Source organism: Typopeltis vanoorti, chromosome 3, assembly GCF_054136105.1.
Source record: "Typopeltis vanoorti isolate ZY-2024b chromosome 3, IOZ_Tvanoo_1.0, whole genome shotgun sequence".
NCBI classification, from domain to species: Eukaryota; Metazoa; Arthropoda; class Arachnida; order Uropygi; family Thelyphonidae; genus Typopeltis; species Typopeltis vanoorti.
Genome location: NC_143551.1, coordinates 149,074,303 through 149,096,267, shown reverse-complemented (window position 1 = coordinate 149,096,267; position 21,965 = coordinate 149,074,303). Strand labels below are relative to the sequence as shown.

Here is a 21,965-nt window from a genome sequence, read left to right as displayed (position 1 = left end):
TTTCAATTTATGTGTGTCTTCCTGCATTTGTTTTTTCACTTCTTTCATTGGCCAGACATCTGAAGAGGTGGCTGGCCGGAGAACGGATGGAGGGAGATAATGTCGGAGATCTGCTTGGTGCTGGCATTTAAGTCAGGCCAGGTGGATCGACCGAGGCCTCTTTTAACTACCTACTACTATCCACTCTATCTTTCTTCTCCTCTCTCACTATCAAGCTGACTCTCAGCACAACTTTTTTTTTAAATCTAAAGAGGCCAGTGATGAAAGGCATGAACTCCCATTCTACCTCAATAAAGGTCGAAAATAGTCTGGGTAGTGGCCCTTCCCTTAATGCATAACATTAGACATATCCGCAAGGAGATGTGTTTTGCATTATAGGAGATACTGAGACAGGAGTGTTGGTAGCTTGCTCCACCTTTGCAACGAGTTGTCCTGGTGTTGTACCACCTTACCCCAGTCCTGAAGATACTTTCAGGCGCAAACTTTATTTGCTCACACTTGGATAAAGGATTAAACTAAATTTATTATACTCTAACCAAGTGAAAAATAAACTTTCAACATCTTTCTCTAAATCCAGAGTAATTTATTAAAAAAAAAGGGTGGCACACCATTTGGCAACTGCTATAGGTAGAGATGACCTGCGAATGCTTCTGCCTGGTATCTCAGCTTAGGCCTGCCTCCCACTGAAGAGACCTCAATAAAAGTTGAAACTAGTCTGGGTAGTGGCCTTTCCCTTAATGCATAACATTAGACATCCACAAGGAGATGTGTTTTGCATTATAGGAGATACTGAGACAGGAGTGTTGGTAGCTTGCTCCACCTTTGCAACGAGTTGCCCTGGTGTTGTACCACCTTACCCCAGTCCTGAAGATACTTTCAGGCGCAAACTTTGTTTGCTCGCACTTGGATAAAGGATTAAACTAAATTTATTATATCATGTATATGTAGTTTGTGTGTTTTCATTGTTGAAAACGCACAAACTTCAGGTTTCTGCCTTTTCTCGCTCTCCAAGTAAATCATACATATGCGCTCACCAGTTTCATTCTCTTTCTACAATTCTTTCACCCTATAAAGTGAATATGTTATCACCCATTGCATCAAACAAAATCCTGCATGCTGCAATTGCATAACATGATATATATTGTAGAATTTTTTTTTTTCAGCCGGTCACAAAGTAAATTATATTTGACTAGAAATTATGTTCTTGTTTAATCCTTTATATGAGTAAGCAAACAAAGTTTGTGCATGAAGTATTTTCATGACTAGGCTATATAGGTTGCCTGAGTATTCCATAATGGAAAGGTCACTATCCAGACAAATATACAAATATCAACTTTCATTCATGTCTCATCACTTGAATAAGGTTGAGTTAGTACAGAAGTCATATATTTTTCATACATGAGTGTTAAAATGATGTATCATCTTATTAAAATACTCTAGATTAGAGTATTTTATCCTTTATCCTGGTGTAAGCAAACAATTTGCATGTGAAATATACAAGCTTATAACAAATAATCAACTAACTGTGATTCTGTTCAATAACTAAGATACATCTGTCTCCTGGAGGAGGGGTTGGGCATAAACACCAGGAGTAAAATTTGAAAATTGGATATTACTTAAACAAGTGGGTTGATTTTTCTAGGTTCTGGCTTTGGCATGAGGAAGAACTGAACTAGCATGCACAGAACCTTGTAGAGAAGGATATTTTAATGCTATCAATTTGTTGACTGTCAATATGTGTTATTAACAGCCTGAACTATTAACGAAGACATTTTTTGATGACTTAGTTTTTTTATGACTTATTCATTGGAGCAGATGATTGACTTTAAGGGTATTAATAACAAAGTTTATTGGTGTGGTGATGGTGGCATTCGACACGTATTTATCATCTGTTTGTTACTAACGATAAGTTACTAGGGAGTAGCATAATACAATAGTAAAAAGATAATGGAAACATGCAATTATTGTTATAGAGACATCTATAAAAAAAGAGAAACAGATACAAATCCTTGACTAAATTTAGATAATATAGATATCAAACCACCAGATGTAAATATCCCCACTATATGGGAGAAGATGTTGGGTCTGAAAATGATTGTAGTGTCAGTGAAGACTGAACAGAATGGCCATGGGGAGTGGATCTGGGAAGTGGTGTTCATAGATCTGGTTATAGAACTGGAATTTAACTATTATGTTTGTAAATGAATGGTAGAAGTAACCAAAATAAGGGAATAAAATGGTTGCATTGATAGCAAAAATTATCAGAATAAGTGAGATGTGGTTGTATCAGGATGATATCCTGACATTGCCATACACCTGGCAATGTGACAAGGCTAATTTCTCTAGCAAAAGAAAAAAAAAGTGATCATTATTCACTGCTTGAATGAAGTCAATGGACACTATAGTGTGAGGAACAAACAGCTATGGCACCCACCTTAATAAGATATAGAACCTCTTTTTGGTGTGATGAGAATATAAGGAATAGAAGAAAAGCAAAATCAGCTCACATTTTACTTGAACAGCTGAGGGTTGTAATCTTTGGGGAAGGTAGAACAGGAGAGACTGTTTCAAAGGACAGAAGTAGATGGAATGAAAGAGGAGGCAATGAAGTTTTTTTGGTAAGTTTCAAGATGGACTGTAAAAGGATGTTGGTTAGCAGTTACTTTTGTTTTAATGATTTTGGAGGTGAGTAGAGGAGTAATAGTGGCCAATTCAGCAGAGCACTGTAGATGAAATTATCTGTAGAAGAGGCATAAGACAGAAACTGAACATCTGTGTGTGAGAGAGGGGGGGGGGATTGAAGTGGGTATGTGAGAGAGGGATCATTAATTAGCTGGAATGCCTTCCAGAAGAGGGCAATCCAGCTGGATTGCCTTCCAGAAGAGGGGTGCCCTCCATAATTGGGGTGGAATACCACCCCAATTATGGAGGCAGTATCCCATGGCTCTGTGGATTTTGGATTTGTAAAGAGTTAGCAGCTTTGGAGGTATGAAGTAGTGTCTTGTGTGAAAAAGTACAAGTCTTTTGACAGCTGCAGAAACTATAGTTGAAATATTGTAGTGCCAAAAAAGATCGAAGGTGAAGGTCAGCCCAAGAAGAGAAATCTGATTGTGTTTGAATATCTCAATATTACTTGAAGTTAAGGGGGGGGGGATGTGAGCTCTTTCTTGTGGGAGATCAGACAGGACTGAGTTTTGGTGGCATTGAAGTTTACAAGGTTGTCCTTGTCCCACTGGGATATAGCTTTAAGATCTGATTTCAGGTCACTGGTTGTGGAAGATCTTGAGGATTCCAATACTTAAGCACTACAAGGTTTGTCGAATGAAAAGAATGAATGGAATGCAGTCACCGCCAATGCTGTGGATAAGATTTGGGAGTCTGTAGAGCAGGTCATTTATATACAAGAGGAAGAGAGTGGGTGAAAGAACATGATCCTGGGATACTCTGCATTGGTTGGAAAATCTGAGGAGAGGAAAATGTCCACCATGACATACACTGAGTGACCAGTCAGAAAGTTGGCGATTCAGTTGCAGAGTGTGGCAGATCATAGGATGGCAATTTGTTAAGTAGGCCCCTGTGCCAAACCAATCAAATGCCTTTTGAGATGTCGAGGGCAACCATGCGAGTTTCTCCAATTTTTCCATGGCTTGAGTCCAGAGGTGGGTGGTGAAAGCAAGATCATCAACTGTAGATTGTGAGTGCAGAATCCATACTGCTGGTCACTGATTAGTTGGTATGTCTCTAGTTAGTTTCAAGATTTGGTTGTTGATGACCCTTTCCATAAGTTTAGAGAGAGAACAGAAATGTGAGTAATTGGACAGTAGTTCATTGGTTGACTTTTAACACCTCTCTTTGGGATGGGCTGGATGCAACCTTGTTTCCATTTTGTTGAGTAGGATAGATTGAAGAGGTGGTACAGGATAGGTGTTGGTTCTGGGGGTACAATTTTTAACACCATAGGTGTATGTTTGTGTTCAGGTTATTAAGGATTCATCAGATGTCTGTTTTTGTCTGAACACTATCGGTGACATGATCTTGGTGGAGCGGAGGGATCTTTGCCCAGGTCATCATTGCAAGAATTGGAAGAGAAAAGTGATGCCATTAAGTTGGCCTTGTCTTTCGGTGAGGTAGCTTCAGTACTATCTGGATGTGAGTGGTGGAAACCTGGGTGGGCAGAAGTTGCACCTATTTGCCTTGGCATGGGACCAGCAGAATTTACTGCCATTTAGAAAGCAGGCGAGTTCACAGCGTTTGGCCCTTTCATGGTCTGATGTGGACTTACTTGGTGATGATTCTTTTACAACTGTTGCAGGCTGCAGAATAGGGAGCTGGAGTTTTGGTCTTGAGCCATTTGTGATAATCAAAGGTTTTTCCTTTGATTACCACAAAGGTGTTTGGATGAGAAGAACTGAAGCACTAGTCAGACCATAGGAAGGAGAAACAGAAGTCTTGGAGGTCTTCACATGTTACTGTGAACTAGTGGGTGAAGGTTGTTCAGAGGCAAAAGAGACTTCTATAAGGTTGTGATCTGAGTTGCCAAGAGCAGAACTGACAACCACAGTGTATACTTGGAAGGGGAGCTTGTTAGGAAGAAGTCAGATGTGTTGGCAAATTGGAGGAGGATTGTCAGGTGTTCTGGAAGGAAGATTGATCTGAGATATGTCATTGCTGATGACAAAAATCTCATCATCTCAGCTTGTTTGATCGATGAAACTGTAGGGAAGCCAATATGAGTTGTGGACATTGTAGTCCCCAACTGGTTAAGTGGATAAGAAGGTGGCTGCTTGATGGATATCAAAAAAGTGGCATATGGAGGGGCAAAAACAGTTAACTAGTGGTGTGCTGCAAGGTTCAGTGCTGGAACCATTGCTGTTTAATTTGTACATAAAGGATGACCTCACTAATTGGGTATTTCGACTGTAGAAAGTAGAGATTTAGAGAGAGATAGTTGAAGAGGTCAGAGTGGTTGACAGAGTTTGAAGAGTAATGTTGTAAATCAAACAGTTGGTATTCAAGGATTTGCAGTCTCTTGCATGGTATGCCGGTTCTGATGAATGCACAAGTGCCACCCTTGTAGTTTGTGTAATGTGTAGCTTGGGCAGTTGAGGTTCTGAATGGAATTTTAATTCTGGTTTAGATGACTGCAGGTGGTGGTGCACATCGTTTATATTGCTGTTTAGGTCACAGATGTTGAAGTGGACACTTTTTTTTTTGGCAAGAATTAATGTTGGTGGGTTGTTTGGTTGTATTTACTAACTTTTTATAATAGACTAACAGCTGAGATGAATAAAGGAAATGGCTACACAATGATTCTGCTGGATTTTGCAAAAAAAAAGGCAGAATACTGCATGGAATGCTGTTATACAAATTAGAACACATGGAAATTGATATACCACTGGTTAAGTGGATAAGAAGGTGGCTGCTTGATGGATATCAAAAAAGTGGCATATGGAGGGGCAGAATCAAGGCAAAAACAGGTAACTAGTGGTGTGCTGCAAGGTTCAGTGCTGGAACCATTGCTGTTTAATTTGTACATAAATGATATAGGAAGTAATCTGAAATGAAATATTTATTTGTTTGCTAATGATGTGAAATTAGGGTACAGTAATAGTTAACAAAGCGATGTGGAAATGACTTAAATAGGCTGTCTGTATAGACAAAAGTTAATGGGTGTCAGTTTCATGTGGAGAAATGTAAAGGTATACATTTTGGAATAAATAGATTACAAACCATGTATCACATTGATGGCACTGTACTTCAGGAAATAGATGAAGCTAGAGATTTTGGGGTGGTGGTGGTGGCAGACACAGAGTTAAAGTTTAGAGGACATATTGCCAAGGTAGCTTATTAGATTACTTGCTATTGAAGAACACACTAACATCTAGAGATAAGGAAGTTATTATTCCACTTTATAAGGCCTTGATATGTCTGCATCTGGATTACTGTACTTAGGTCTGATCTTCTGGGTGGGATGAGATGAATATATGGAGGATATAGGTGAGATATTAAATGATAATTCATAAATTATTTCATCCTTATGAATGTTGCATCCAGCACAACTTGAGTGCATTGTGGAAGTGGATAAGATGCATTGGTGGTGAATGAGTAGCAGGTATGTGAGGAATTGGGTAAATTTGTGCATATTGCTGTATGGCTTGATGCATTATCATTTGTGTGTTTTGAGGCAATGTTACAGGTAGATAACAACAGCATTGATATACTTGTATAACACATTTTTAGATTAGGTCAAGTTCCAAAGGGGATTGAAAAGAGGACAAAATTTTTCCGTTCATTTCACGGGAAGATATGTTCTAGGATATGATTAAGCTTTGAATTATAAGCTAATCTTTGTGTTTGGAGTTGTGGTTAACCACACTACTGGCCAAGACATCAAGGTTATCATGGATGCGAAGTGCATATTAAAATTGTAATACCATTGATATTACATTGAAATATATGATGGATATGAAGTGGATGAGGATGTGTATTTGATCCATAATGGCCGGTGAGGTGGTTAAAGTGTATAATATCATTAATAAAATGATTCTGCAGGCTAGCTATTAGATAGGACATGAAACTAAACCCGATAGCTATGAAATAATCTGGCTGCAACCAGAGTTTAGTAGTGTGTGTGAGGTGGGGGGGGGATGTTGAGGCCATGCAGAGAGCTTGGAGACTGGCTTTTCAGAGCAAGAGGTATGCCTATGGATTTTTCACCTATTTCCTCTTTCATAAGCATGATAATTTCATTAACACTGGAGAACAAAAGAAAAAAATCTTTCTCACACACACAGAAAACCATACCAGAAACAAACAAAGAAACCTTAAATAACAAATCATGTAAAAAAAAACATGCATCTGCTTGACTAACATTTATGGTCTTAATCCCAATATAAATATATGCTTCACCACATATGACTTCTAAATCTAATGTTATTTATAACAAAACCTCATAGTCCAACTACTACTGTCCACCTGCGCTTTCTCAACTACACTCAGTATGATTCAGATCAGACATCTCTATCAGAGAGGAGCAAATTTGAATTCCTCTTCATGCACTATCTGCTCTGGCTCAATTTCTTTGCTCTATTCAGTGTCATTCATTTACTGTTTGTCTCCCTTCAAATTCTGATAACCATTTTGTCCTTTTTCATTATTTTTATTTGATGCTTTATTAACTACAGCCCAAATTAGTGAGGTCATCTTCCTTTTGAACTTAATTGTTCACAGCTTACCTTCTCCAATTTTCTGATCAAGCTGGAAGACATGCAGAGATAGTTGCTGTAAGGAACAATCTTTAACAAGTTGTCCAGCTGTTTACTGGAATATCTGATAATTTTCTCCTTCATCAATAAATATATAATGTTCTTTACATGATTAGATCTCCTTCATTGCCATTCCATCCAGAATCACAGCTCACCACACACACACATAGTAGGTGACAGCTATAAAAACACAGGCTTTGAAAGGAAAGGTCTATTTGCACGTTTCCCTTGCTTGCTGAAATTCTGGTTCCTTGGTGAAACCATTGACCATGTTTTAACATCATTCAAAGCTGATTGCTTAGTATATTCAACTCCTACATTTATTATTATTATTATTTCGGGCAACTCCAATGATTCGACAGACTCATCGAGGGAGGCCCTAACATCATGTCAAGAACGACTATTCGACATATACACAGTATCTATCATACCTCGTCTTGAACTCATTCATGGTCATAGCACCCACAACAGATTCTGGCAGCTTATTCCAGTCATTCACCACTCTCCAAGTAAAAACCTAGCTCTAACACCCCTGCTATCCACATTCTTGCCCAGCTTCCATTTATGGCCCCTAGTCCTCCCAAAACCAGTCCTATTCTCAAAAATATCTTCTAGATTAATATTATAGAAACCCCTTCAGTAATTTGAATGTCTCAATCATATCATCCCTTTTCCACCTATCAACCAATTTTTGCAACACAAATCTTCAACCTCTTCTCATAAGGTTCATTCCACAGACCTGCTATCATCTTGGTCACTCGTCTCTGGCACCTCTCCACCTCCTCCCTATCAAGAAGAAACCCCTGGCGTCCATATCTGGGCACAGTAGTCTAGATGGAGTCTTATCAAGGCTCGATGTAGAGGAACAATAACGTATTTGTTTCTGCTTGTTAAAGTATTTTTCAGCAACCAAGTGATTTGATGAGCTGATTTAGCCGCTTTTGCAATGTGCCCCCTAAACTTCAACTCCCTATCCACCAACACTCCCAAATCCCTGGCCTTATCAATCTCCTGGAGCACGTTCCACCAATGTGGTATACTGCTGCTAATCTTTTCATCCCAAAATGCATCACCTTACACTTTGCCACATTAAATTGACATCCATTTTCCCTAGCCAAGTCCTCCAAACTATCCAAATCATCATGCAAAATTTTGACATCCTGTGCACTCACAATTGCTCTACCCAGCTTTGCATCATCAGCAAACAAGTGAACACTTCCTCTCAGATCCTTTCCTATATCGTTAATGAACAAATTGAAAAGTAGTGGTCCAAGAACAGAACCCTGCGGCACACCACTAGTCACAAGCCATCTTTTGGACTCCATTCCTGAATAAACCACTCTCTGGTATCTCTCCATTAACCATCCTCCTATCCATATCACCAACCCTATATCCATCCCCATCTGCTCCAGTTTACTGATTAGAGTTCCATGTGGTATCCTGTCAAAGGCATTGGCAAGGTCTAGTAGAATCACTGTAAACCCATTACCCTTATCCAGTTCAGCCGTCACTGTGTTATAAAATGTGAGCAAGTTACTGAGGCATGATCTACCCTTCACAAAACCATGTTGTCCCCCATACAGTATCCCATTTTCATCTATCCAATCCTGTATTCGTCTCTTGACTAATTTCTCCAAGACCTTGACAACGATTCTGATATGCTAATCGGTCAGTAATTTACAACAGTGGTCTTGGAACCTCCTTTATGCAGTGGAACTATTTTCTCCTCTTTCCACCCCCTCGGGACTAACCCAGACCCGAGACTCAAATTAAACAAAATAGTCAAGGGTACTGACAATTCTTTAGCCGCTTCACGTACGACATGAGCTGGTATACCATCCAATCCCACAGATGTATTGACATTGAGGTTATGCAATAGACGACTCACCTCCACTTCATTCACCACAATTCCCGTATTGGTTCATTCATTTCTGCAATTTCACCACCTGGAAGATATATTCTGGCAAAGTGCTCGCTCAGTAATTCAACTATATCAACTGATTCGGTTACCTCCCTACCATTGGCATTCTTTAAAATCATTCTGCCATATACATTTTTTCTTTTACTTGCAACATATTGAAAAAACTGTTTAGGATTCTCTTTAGCCTGCATGGTCAATGTTCTTTCGTAATCCTTTTTTGCTTTTCTTACCACACTCGTTACCCTTCTAGCCTGCATTTATACCATTCTTGTGCCTGCCAGTCACCTTTCTCCTTAAATTCCCTCCATAGTTGTTTCTTTTTTTGCAGCTCAAGCTTAATGGTATTATTCATCCATTTAACCCCTACTTGATTTATTATTCAGACTCTACGTATACAGTCAGCCATTGCTTCATGCAAACACTTCTTAACTGCCTCCCATGCACTATCAACTTCTAGCCCTTGCAGTTGTACTTGCCATGGCACTGAACCAATCAATCTCCTAAGCTTGTTATACTTACCAGCCCGATAATTCCACATGTACCTTGTCTTAATTGTAAATTCCACACCTTTTAGCAACCTCCCAAGTCCAGACCCTATGATCACTCTCACCAATTGGTGGCAACGTGGTCATATTCGTTAGTCAAATTCTCAGATGCTATTACCAGGTCAAGCACTCTCTGACCCCTAGTATTTTCCATTACATGCTGTCGCAGATAATTATCCCTTAATAACTGCATAAAATCCAATTCCTTCCTCCCATGTGTCCTCTCCTCCTTCCAATCAATGTTACCATAGTTGAAATCTCCCATAATAATTATCCTCCTTCCACTCATTTCTTTTATTTGCTTATGCATACTATCTTCACCATCTATTCCATCACCTGGTCTATAGCAGCACCCAACTGTATATTTAGTTCTGCTAGTTTCAGTCTCACACCAAATAACCTCAAATGTGCTCTTTTCTCTATCTTGCAGTTCCACTTCTATTCTTCTTGGCTGTAGCTCATCAGCTATCATCAATAACACTCCTTCCCCCATTTTATTCTCCCTGTCACTCCTGAACACACCATACCCATCACATTCAATCCCACTAGCTGTGTCATCTTCTGTCAGCCATGTTTCACTAATGCCAATAACCTGTTGTCTGGAAGTGCCAACCGAGGCCAAAAATTCTTTCTTCTTGTTCCTAATACTTCTGACATTTGTATACATGATTTGCAGAAGCCGATTTGTCCCATCCCTATTTTGATGCCTTATACTAATTATCCCATTCTGATTCGTGGTCTTTCCTACTCGCTTGGGCATATTACACACATTCACATACTCAACTGTCTCCCTAAAATCTGCATATCTACTCCCCTCCCCCTTTAATAACTCTATTTTCCCTGATTCTGCACATTCACTTACACTACATTCGACAACACCTTTTCAAGTCTCCGTACACCAAATCCATTCAAATGTAACCCATCCATTTTATATAAATCCTTTCGCCCATCGAACTCATTCCACACCACTCATCAAACATAATTCACTCATAAAGTCATTAGCAATTATGGCCCTCCTTCTGTACTCTTCATTGTCATACCACGGCAACAGACTCACCATCCTAACTCTCTCACTCTTCTCTTTTGCTACCTCAAGCAATTCCTTCACATCCTCACTCATAGCCTTTTTGTTTCCTTTCAAATCATTTGTACCTGCCACCACTATCAATTCTTTCACACGCTGCTTTTGCATTCTAATTGACTCGCTTACATTCTTAACGTTCGCACTGGGTTGGTATGATTTTGTTAAACTCTCAACTAACACACCTCTTACTCTCAACTAACACACGCTCTTTCATTTTGTTTACACTCACTATCATACCCTTATTTTTTCTATCATACTTTTGCCGATTATTAGTCGGTACGCTTGGTAAACATTTTTGCCAATGCTCCCGCTGCCAATTTGCCCTATTATCACTCCGCGTAATAAAGCGATCTCACTCATTGCGTCAGTTTGTGATTGTGTCATTTATGATAAAGACAACCTCTCTCCCACTTATCACCAAGAACAACTGCTCACTGCATACTTCCTCTAGTCTTTTATCAGAAAATACATCCAAAAACGGAATTTTGTATGCCAGCAGGACCTTTTGGTTCTGATGATTATTCTCCCGTCTCCTCCACTTGTGCTCCAGAATTGATTTTCCATCCTGTATTGTCTTTATAATCTTTCATAGTCATGTGACATCGTCCTTACAACATGGAAACAAGCATATATTGAAACTATCTCAATAAAAGGTGATGGAAGCCAGCCAGCAATCATATTAGATACATTAAAAAAATAATGGAGAAAAGTAATCAGCAGTCATCTGCACAACCTGGAAACCAGTCATTGACCATCAGTGTGGGTTCTGCCACTCTTGATCACAACCATTTTTGCCATCATCACAGTATCACCGTGACACAAGCCAGAAAGGTTTGATAAAACCCATGTGGTCACTCAAGATATTTCTGAGGCATATGATAAGATTCAGCACAAAGGTCTACTTTGATAATCATATTTACTATCGTATTGTCTGTCATCTATCTCTTGGATAGCCAATTTCCTCTCTGCTTGTTCACTGTGTCGTGATAGATGGATTTCTCTCTTCAGATTTCCTCATCAGTGACAGAGTTCCCAAAGGATTCTGTACTTTTTTCCCATGTCTTTCTTCCTCTTCATAAATAACCTTCTGCCACTAACCTGTTCATTAGACGCTGGTGTAGCATAAATATTGACCATCAACTGGCCACTACTCTGCCTATCCATATGCTAGGATAGGCATGAACAAGATGTTCTCAGTTCATTGAAAACACAATAGCACTCGATCATGCATAAACCACATATTCTGACATGTTGTCAATGACACATCCTCCAACAATGCTGGTTGTTCCTCTTCCAAGAAGTGCTGACTGCTGAACGTCAATGGCAAGAAGAACTGGTGAGATGGTCTCCAATGATGTGAATCTAAACATTCACATTGAATCCCAGAATCATTTGATTCTGGGATTGTCTCATTTCATTTATACCAACCTGCATCCAGTTATACACATTGTGAAAGTTCACCATGCCATTCTGGGCGATTTAGATTCATCTATTTTTAAAAAAATAAAAAATAAAAAATACACTATGAGCAAAATATGCTAGTGAAGAAAACCTGTACCTGCTATGCATTAGAATTCAGTTGCACATGACAGATATGCAATACATTAGAATGTGATACAGCTGCCCTGTGGCTGTAGTTTAGCCAAACATTTTAGAAACACTCTGTATAAAAGAAATAAACAAGTTCATTCAGTTTATAAACTAATACCATATTATTATTATATGGGTATTTCCTTGGAGTCAAAAGACTCATACTAACCATTATTCACGCAATACCTATCATACCTCTCCTTAAACTTATTCACTGCTGGGACACTCGCAACTACTTCTGGCAATCCATTTCACTCATTGAGTGCTCTTCAGTCAAAGAAACAAGTCCACACTCCCTTACTAACCACACTCTTATACAACAACTTCCAGTGCTGACTTTGTTCTCATCTTGCTACTCATGTATGAAAAATTTCTTTTGTGTCAGTCCCTTTAGTAATGGCCAGCCCGAGTGGTTAGCGTATCCGCTCTCCAGCCAAAAGGCTGCGGATTTGAATCCCACTGTGGGCATGGATGTTTGTGATTGCCTGTGGAAATACTTGTGGTGGTCGGCGGTAGATGGCGTTGGTGTAGTTGCGGTCAGTTGTGGAGACAGAGCTGTAGAGCAGGTGCCCTCCCTCAATGAGGCATTGGATTCCCTGTAGGTGTGTAATAATAATAATAGTAACTTAAAAGTTTCTATCATGTCCCCTCTCTCTCTCTCTGTTAACCAAACTCTGCAACTCATATGCCCTCAACCTATCCTCATAGGGAACATTCCATAGATCTCTCACCTGCTTGGTCACTTGTCTCTGAATCTTCCCCATCTCTTGAACCCCAAGAAACACAGGTGACCAAATCACTCCTCACACAATAGTCAAGATGTGGCCAAATTATAGTCTTATAAGGAGGAATAATAACCTTCCTATCTTTACTTGTCAGTGTATTCTCTAACATCCAAGTATTTCTCTGAGCTATTTTGCCAGTTCTTGCAATATGTCCTCTAAACTTCAAATTTCTATCCACTGTTACCCCCCAGATCTCTATTCTCAACAATATCCTGCAATCCAGTATCATCAATGTGATGCAAAGTATGTTATCTTTTCATCCTGAAGTGCATCACTTTACATTTTGCAACATTAAATTGACAACCATTGTGCTTTGCTTACACTGCCAATTATTTAAATCATCCTGTAGAATATGTACATCACCTTTATCAACTAATGACCTCCCTAGTTTTGCATTGTCAGCAGAACTGATTATCTCCACCTGAAATCTTTCACTATATTGACATCACATGAAAAATCAGTATCATTATTAAAAGAGTTAATCATATATAATTAAAAATTTTGAAGGCATATTCCATTACAACAAAGTCAGTGATGATGAATAAAACAGGTATTTGTAATGAGTGGCATGTCTTCTCAATAGATTCAATAATTGTGATTAAAAAAAAAAATTAAAAAACCACAAATAAAATAGGTCATAGAATTGGCATTATATAAATATTATCCAGCTTATATTGGAATTGTGATGAATGAAGTAGAGGTAAATAGTCTATTACAGAACCTCAATGTCAGTACATCTGTGGGATTGGATGGTATACCAGCTCATGTCGTACGTGAAGCGGCTAAAGAATTGTCAGTGCCCTTGACCATTTTGTTTAATTTGAGCCTCGGGTCTGGGTCAGTCCCAAGGGGGTGGAAAGAGGAGAAAATAGTTCCGCTGCATAAAGGTGGTTCAAAGGCTGCTGTTGAAAATTACCGCCAATCAGCATAACAGGAATCATTATCAAGGTCTTGGAGAAAATAATCAAGAGTAAAATACAAGATTGGATAGATGAAAATGGGATACTGTATCGGGAACAGCATGGTTTTGTGAAGGGTAGGTCATGCCTCAGTAACTTGCTCACGTATTATAACACAGTGACGGCTGAACTGGATAAAGGTAATGGATTTACAGTGATTCTACTGGACCTTGCTAAGACCTTTGACAGGATACCACATGGAATTCTAATCAGTAAAATGCAGCATATGGGGATGGATATAGGGTTGGTGAGATGGATAGGAGGGTGGTTGATGGAGAGATACCAGAGAGTGGTTTATTCAGGAGTGGAGTCCAAAAGATGGCTTGTGACTAGTGGTGTGCTGCAGGGTTCCGTTCTTGGACCACTACTTTTCAATTTGTTCATTAACGATATAGGAAAGGATCTGAGAGGAAGTATTCACTTGTTTGCTGATGATGCAAAGTTGGGTAGAGCAATTGTGAGTGCACAGGATGTCAAAATTTTGCATGATGATTTGGATAGTTTGGAGGACTTGGCTAGGGAAAATGGATGTCAATTTAATGTGGCAAAATGTAAAGTTATACATTTTGGGTGAAAAGATTAGCAGCAGTTTACCACATTGGTGGAACTGTACTCCAGGAAATTGATGAGGCCAGGGATTTAGGAGTGTTGGTGGATAAGGAGTTGAAGTTTAGGGGACACATTGCAAAAGTGGCTAAATCAGCTCATCAAATCATTTGGTTGCTGAAGAATACTTGACAAGCATGTTATTGTTCCTCTGTATCGAGCCTTGATAAGACCCCATCTCAACTACTGTGCCCAGATTTGGTCACCTAGGTTTCTTCTTGATGGGGAGGAGGTGGAGCGGATCCAGAGGCGAGTGACCAAGATGATAGCTGGTCTGTGGAATGAACCTTATAAGAACAGGTTGAGGATTTGTGGGTTGCAAAAATTGGTTGATAGGCAGAGGAGGGAAGATATAATTGAGACATTCAAATTACTGAAGGGTTTCTATAAAATTAATTCAGAAGATATTTTTGAGAACAGGGCTGGTTGTGGGAGGACTAGGAGACATCCATGGAAGCTGGACAAAAGTGTGGTTAGTAAGGGTGTTAGAGCTGGGTTCTTTACTTTTAGAGTGGTAAATGAGTGGAATGGGCTGCCAGATAGAGTCTGTGGTGGATGCTGTGACAGTGAATGAGTTTAATGCGAGGTATGATAGATACTGTATGAATGTCAAATAGTTGTGATGAACATGATTTGGGGCCTCCTTCGATGAGTCTAAGGACTCTCTGGAGTTGCCTGTAATAATAAATAAAATTGATGATTTAAATAAATAAAGAACAAAAAAAGCTCTTAATTTTTTTTTTCTGATTTGTGAATTAAAAATTCTCACTCACTATTGGTTCTGGTTTGGCTACTTGATGGACGAATTTGCATGTTTTGTATTTGAAAAACAAGGATTCTAAAAAAAGGAAAACACCTTAGATCTCTTCCTTACCAATGATCCTTCCAAATACCTAATGAATGTAGTGAGCCACTGGGTAATTCTGACCACAATTTACTGCTCTACTCCTTCTCCCCCATGCAACAACACTTACACTACCACTCCCATACGAGTACTTTGGCACTATAACAGTGCCAAGTGGGACAGCCTCCCTGACTTCTATACTTCACTCCCATGGTCAGACCATTGTTTCTGGTCTTCTAGTCCAAACACGTGCACTGAACGTTATCACCAAAGTAATCCTCACCAACATGGAAACATACATTCCCACACTGTTCTGAACTGCTGTTCTCTTAACTAAACCCTCCAAAAATTCTGGTTCTTCAAAAGTTGTGCCAAGACTATGCAAATGAAAATTCAAGCATACTGCAACTGGCTTACATCAAGAACTCCATCCTCCTTTAGTGCCTATACCCAAGCCCGAAATAGATGCAAGAAAACTATTAATACTTCCAAAATAGTTTGAAAAAGCAGGAAACTTGCATTATGGCAGCCAAGCCTTTTATTCTCTTACCAAAGCAAAGCAATTGTTCGTAACTTTTGCCCAACACTATTCCCATCCCTATCATACCCAGATGGCTCTATTACATCATCACTCACACAAAAAGCCAATCTTCTAGCTTCACACTTTGCTTCCAATGCATGCATTACTGACAATGGTAAATGCCCCAACCATTCCAGCTGCCCAATATACAATCCCCCCCCCCCATATCCTTTTGCCAGAAAGAGATCAGAAAACTGTTGTCTAAATGATACACAAAAAATCTTCTGGCCCTGATGGCATTCCTCCAATTATACTGAAGATTTGTGCACCAGAACTGAGTCCTATCCTGTGCTGCCTGTATATACTCTCTTACTCCACTGGTATCTATCCCACAGCCTGGAAATTGGCCTATATTCAACTCATTCCCAAGAAGGGTGACAAATCATTGCCCTATCTCACTCACCTCAGTCCTATCTAAAGTAATTGAGAAAACCATAAATTTCCAACTCTACACTACCTTGAAGGCACCCAGCTAATAAATGACCACCCATATGGATTCCGTCACTGTCGATCAACAGGAGATATACTCACATACATTGCCTATCTTTGGACAAATGCCATGGAGAAGTTTGGCAAATCTCAAGTGGTTGCACTTGATATCTCCAAAGCTTTTGACTGGATCTGGCACAAAGGCTTACTAAGCAAATTCCCATCATTTGGACTGTCTCAGGACTTCTGCAGTTGGATTGCCAGCTTTCTGTCTGGATGCACACTATGTGTGATGGTAGACTGTTCCTTATCCTCTTACCATCCAACTAATGCCAGGGTTCCACAAGGTTCTGTCTCTCACAAACCCTCTTTCTTCTGTATATCAGTGACCTACTTTATTTGACCTCCAACCCAATACACAGTCTTGCAGATGACAGTACATTGCACTCCTCTCTTTCATTTGATAGACCTTACTCTACACAACTCACTTCAACCTACAGAACATCAACTGCCACTGCCCTCAATTCCGATCTCCAAGCCATCCTCCAATGGGATTCAATGATAACGCCGTTAATTTCAATGCCAGTAAAACCCAATTCTGTCTTATTTCTCACAAAAAAAGAACCATTTTCTCCCAGTATTATTTTTGATAACACTCAAATTTCCAGACAAGATGAGATTTCTCTTCTTGGAATTACAAGCTTCTCCTGGCTTAAGCACATCAACAACCATTGTATCCTCGGCTTCTAAAAACTAGGATTTCTCTTTTGCTCAAGATGTTACTTCACCTCTGAACAGCTGTCAACCTTATACAAATTACAAATCCACCCATCTATCAAATACTGCTCTCACATTTGTTGGAGTGGGGCTCCTAAGAGTTACTTCAAAATGCTCATTACAGAAGAGAGTAATTAGATTGATTACCCCCCCCCCCCCCCCCACACACACACTCTCTCTCGCATAGACATTTGGTTTCTGCAACTTGTGTATTCTAAAAATATTTCCATGGCAAATGTTCATTTGAAATAGTATCAATAATTCTCCCACTCAGTACTAAGTGCATCTTGAAACTCATAGAACAAGTTTCTTCTCTTCCTCCTTCATGCCTGCTATTGTTGTACTGTCAAATAGTCCCCCCCCCCCAATGTGTTTTTCAAGGAATACAATATACAGTCTTTCAAATGAAATGTAAAGAAGTTTCTTCTTTCCCAACCTACTACCCATATATTTATATAAAATACTTGTAACTTAATTCTCTAAATTGATGTAATAGTCACTCTGATCATAGACAGGATTCAAACATGCCTTTCTGATGGCAGAGCTGCTCTGCTATGAAAATGCCTATTTGTGATGTGAAATTTCTGTCACTGTTATGATCGAAATTTTTGGGTGAAATGGAGATTAGACTCAAATTATATAAGTTCCAAATTAAACCGTTGATAACATTTCAAACTTTTTTTGTTGCTGGTTTCCCAGTTTAAAAAGACATAATTAATAATATAATTTTATAATTTAAATTTCAAGTAATTTTTGAGATGTTACATTTAAGCTCGTATATTTAAAAGGACTTATACAGGTAACCCTCGTATAATGCGGTACTTATACAACGCGGTCTACAAATTGTAGTAACCCTTTATCTTTCCATATATTTTGCACCTTGCGACTTAAAAAATCTAATTTTATCTTCGTTAAATTTGCATCTGCCTGTATTGCGCATGTAGTTATAAGCACCGAATTTATATTAGGGGAAATACCCTTTAGCACGCATGTTCATCAATTGGTTACTGTATAAAATGTCTATTGTTGAAAATTGTTGTATTCTGCCAGGAAAGCATATTAAAAATCATAAGTGTGTTAATCTCAAGCTGAGCACTTTATTTTCTGGTGAGTTACATACATAATTAATATGTAATGCTTTTTTTTTTATGTAAAAAATTTATTTTTATAGTAATGGCCACTTAGAGGGCTTTAGCAATATGGTTGAAAACGAAATTAGTGAATTAATTGATGGGGAAATAGATTTAAATGAGGAAGAACTGGTACAATTAATAGTTAGTGGGGAAAGTTCTGCCGAAGATTCTGATTGCGATGAATCCGTTAAAGAATTTAGTTTAAAGAAATTAGCAGAAGGATTGGACTTGGCAAATTGGTTATTTGTTTAGCTCCATATTATAAACTTAATCAAAAAATTGCAGCATAGTTGTAACTAAGGTCTTATTACTGATTTCTTGATAAATAAACCAGCCTAAGTATGCAGTGAAATTATACAAATGACGTCCAAGAGATTTCAAGTGATGACGACGTCTGGCCACTCGTAAATAATGAACATCTATGAAATGTTAGTTTTGAAGACAGTGATGACAATTAAAATATGCACTTTATTTTATTTTGCTTAAAATATTTATGCATTATGTGAAATGAAGTTTATGTACAATTTGTAATTTTTATAATTTTATACAATGTATTTATTTCATAGTTTATATGTTTTCTTAACTTACATGAATTACCTGAATTAAATGAAAATATATTTTTGGTGGGTATGTCATTGTTGTTTATGTAATTAAAAAAAAAAAACAAAAAAAAAACAACACTATTTCGGAACATAACCCTACTTTTTCTATGTGATCTGAGTCTCGCATAACGTGATTTATATAACGCAGCATTTCTATGGAACCTAACATCCATGTTATATGAGGGTTACCTGTATTTTGATTTAAAAAGTGTTTTAATTTTCCTTTAATGTTGAATTGCATTGAAAATTATAAGTAATGTAATCTTAATATAGAGGTGCAGTAGTAGCTTAGCTGAAAAGATTGAAGTTTGGCTTTGTCGCTAAATATATTTTAGGAAAATCACATACATAAGAAGGGAAATAGAAGTTTGCACACTAGAATAAGTTTCTTTCATTGTTAAAACAGATATTGCTTGAACTGTCTCTAATCCATATTATTATAATACCCTGGATTTACTATACCATTTTGTTATAGAAAATTTTTTTGCTTGATTACAAAATCTGTTAAACTGACAAATTATATTCTTCTTTTAATCCTATGGGAATTTGGAATTTTTTGGCTATTTCTTTGTTCAAGTCGCTTGGGTAAAGGATTAAAACATTAAATTTTTCTTGTCAAGTAGAATATACCATTTTGCTATTTGCATTTGGAAAATATGACACTTGCCTTGGAAATAGGTCTCAGTATCCATGTGTTATAGCTCTCACTGAGAAAATGCATGACTCCATCTCCTCTAGATAAAGTCATGCATTTTCTCATCAGTGAGAGCTATACACATGGATACTGAGACCTATTTCCAAGGCAAATGTCATATTTTCCAAATGCAAATGGTATATTCTACTTGACAAGAGAAATTTATTGTTTTAATCCGAAGTGTATCTCGGTAAACGTTGAAACCTGTTTGGATAATGACTTTCACCATAACACACATCATTATACATTCCGGAGAAGGGAACCAATGATTCAGTGGTTATTTACAACAGATTTCAAATTAATACTTGATAATATTTTTTATTATATTTTATGAATTGAATGAACCTGTGTTGTTTTCTAATCCTCATATGATATATCATTAATGCAATGTATGACTTTTCTCTTCATACCTTATAGGCTGATAAACGTTCACATACAAGGTGTTTATAAAATATTTGATCAAACTCTGGACACTTCTTCTACTGTTCAGTTCTGACGATGAAAGTTCATATAATAAAAATGTAGGACCAGAAACACTTTGCTATAGATATAGCACATTGTTGGAGATAAATCCTCAGAGGTGGCCACATCCCATTCCACTGTATGGCATATCTCAGATCAGAATACAGGTATCCCTTGCTTAATGTGGCAATCCCTTGATATATGCTGCAAGAGTTTTGATTAACGCACCTTTCACCCTGCAGAGCTCTCAGCTGATCTGACAGATACATGCAAAATGCTTAATATAAATATTCTTACACAATTCAGTGAATAGCTTGGAGGTCATGAGTAGCCATGAGTAGCTGTGCATTCATATGTTACGAGTGATATTCCGCACTGTTTTTTGCTATCAGTTTGGTTTAACACATGTTAGTAAAGGTTTGTGATATTTAGCAGTAAATTGTATCTGAGAGATACCATGACCTCAGATGTCAATGTAGTATGTTTTTTTTTTTTTTATTATTATTCTTTGTTAATAATTTCTAGATTGTAACTGAAATTAAATAAATCATTATGTACTACTGAAACAGAGAGCCAAAGGCTTATGGAAAATACTAAGGAAATTGATCTGGAGCTTACTTCACCTTTACTGCAAGTTGCCCATAAGGTTGCTTATGCTTGCATCTGCTGAAACGTTTAGTTTCTATATATTCGGCACAAAACTCTTATTTCTATATTTGGCTATGAAATAATGTTGGATTCAATATTAACTTAATTTGTACCATCATGTATTATATTTGCAGTATTTTTTCTTTATGTTTCATTGCTTGTTTGCCGAGGTCTGGAGAGTCATTTTGCTTGTTATTGTAGAACTTATGCGATTAATAAAAAAACTAAAACTGTTCAAACGACTCGATAACTTCTTTTGATTAAAAAAAATTGCAGTAAATAATGTAGGTACAAGTATTTATTAAACATTTACTTTGCATTCATTTTTTATCTTTCCTAAAAGAGTACCACATAAAACGAATTATTAATACAGTAATCGATCATGGACGAATTGTAATTTTTACCATTGATTATTAGATTTGCTTAACACGATTTTGATATACGCGGTAACATCGAGGGATTAATTAACTGCGTTAATCGAGGGATACCTGTATTTTGGAAATATAAAACTTTTGTGTAAGTAAATTGCCATGAGCACTATAAGTAAGTGGGTGTAAAATAACAGGACACTATAATGAGGTTTTAAATTTTTTTAAAAATTTCTCTTCTTGACTCAAACATATTAAACAAAAGTTTAATATGCCTGAGTTAAGAAGAGAAATAAAAAAAAAAAAATTAAAAACCTCGTTATATGGTGGCCCGTTATTTACTCCCACTTAAGTTTGTAGTCGTTATGCTCTTGATTTAGACACAAAAGTTTTATATTATTTCCTGAGTTTTCTGATGAGAGGATAACAACATTCCAAATATGATAATTACCAAAAACAAAATTTTAATGATAAAATTATTTCCCTAACTTCAAGTTTGCACTGACTTGGGACAGCTTGAAGTAAAGATTAGGTAGAATTAGTACCAGCATAAAGATTCTAGTTGCACATTGTTTAATCATTTTAATAAGGACATTTTAATCTGATATAAAATATATTAAATTATACATTTAGTTAACAGAAAAGAATATAACCACAATTGGACATTTTTACA

The 21,965-nt window shown here is 37.7% G+C and overlaps 1 protein-coding gene across 5 annotated transcripts in view; it reads left to right on the top strand.

The window, feature by feature from the left end:
• The window catches only part of LOC150108648 (single-stranded DNA-binding protein 3-like), a 511,764-nt gene that overhangs the window by 31,662 nt on the left and 458,137 nt on the right, over window positions 1–21,965 (top strand). The window lies entirely within an intron of this gene.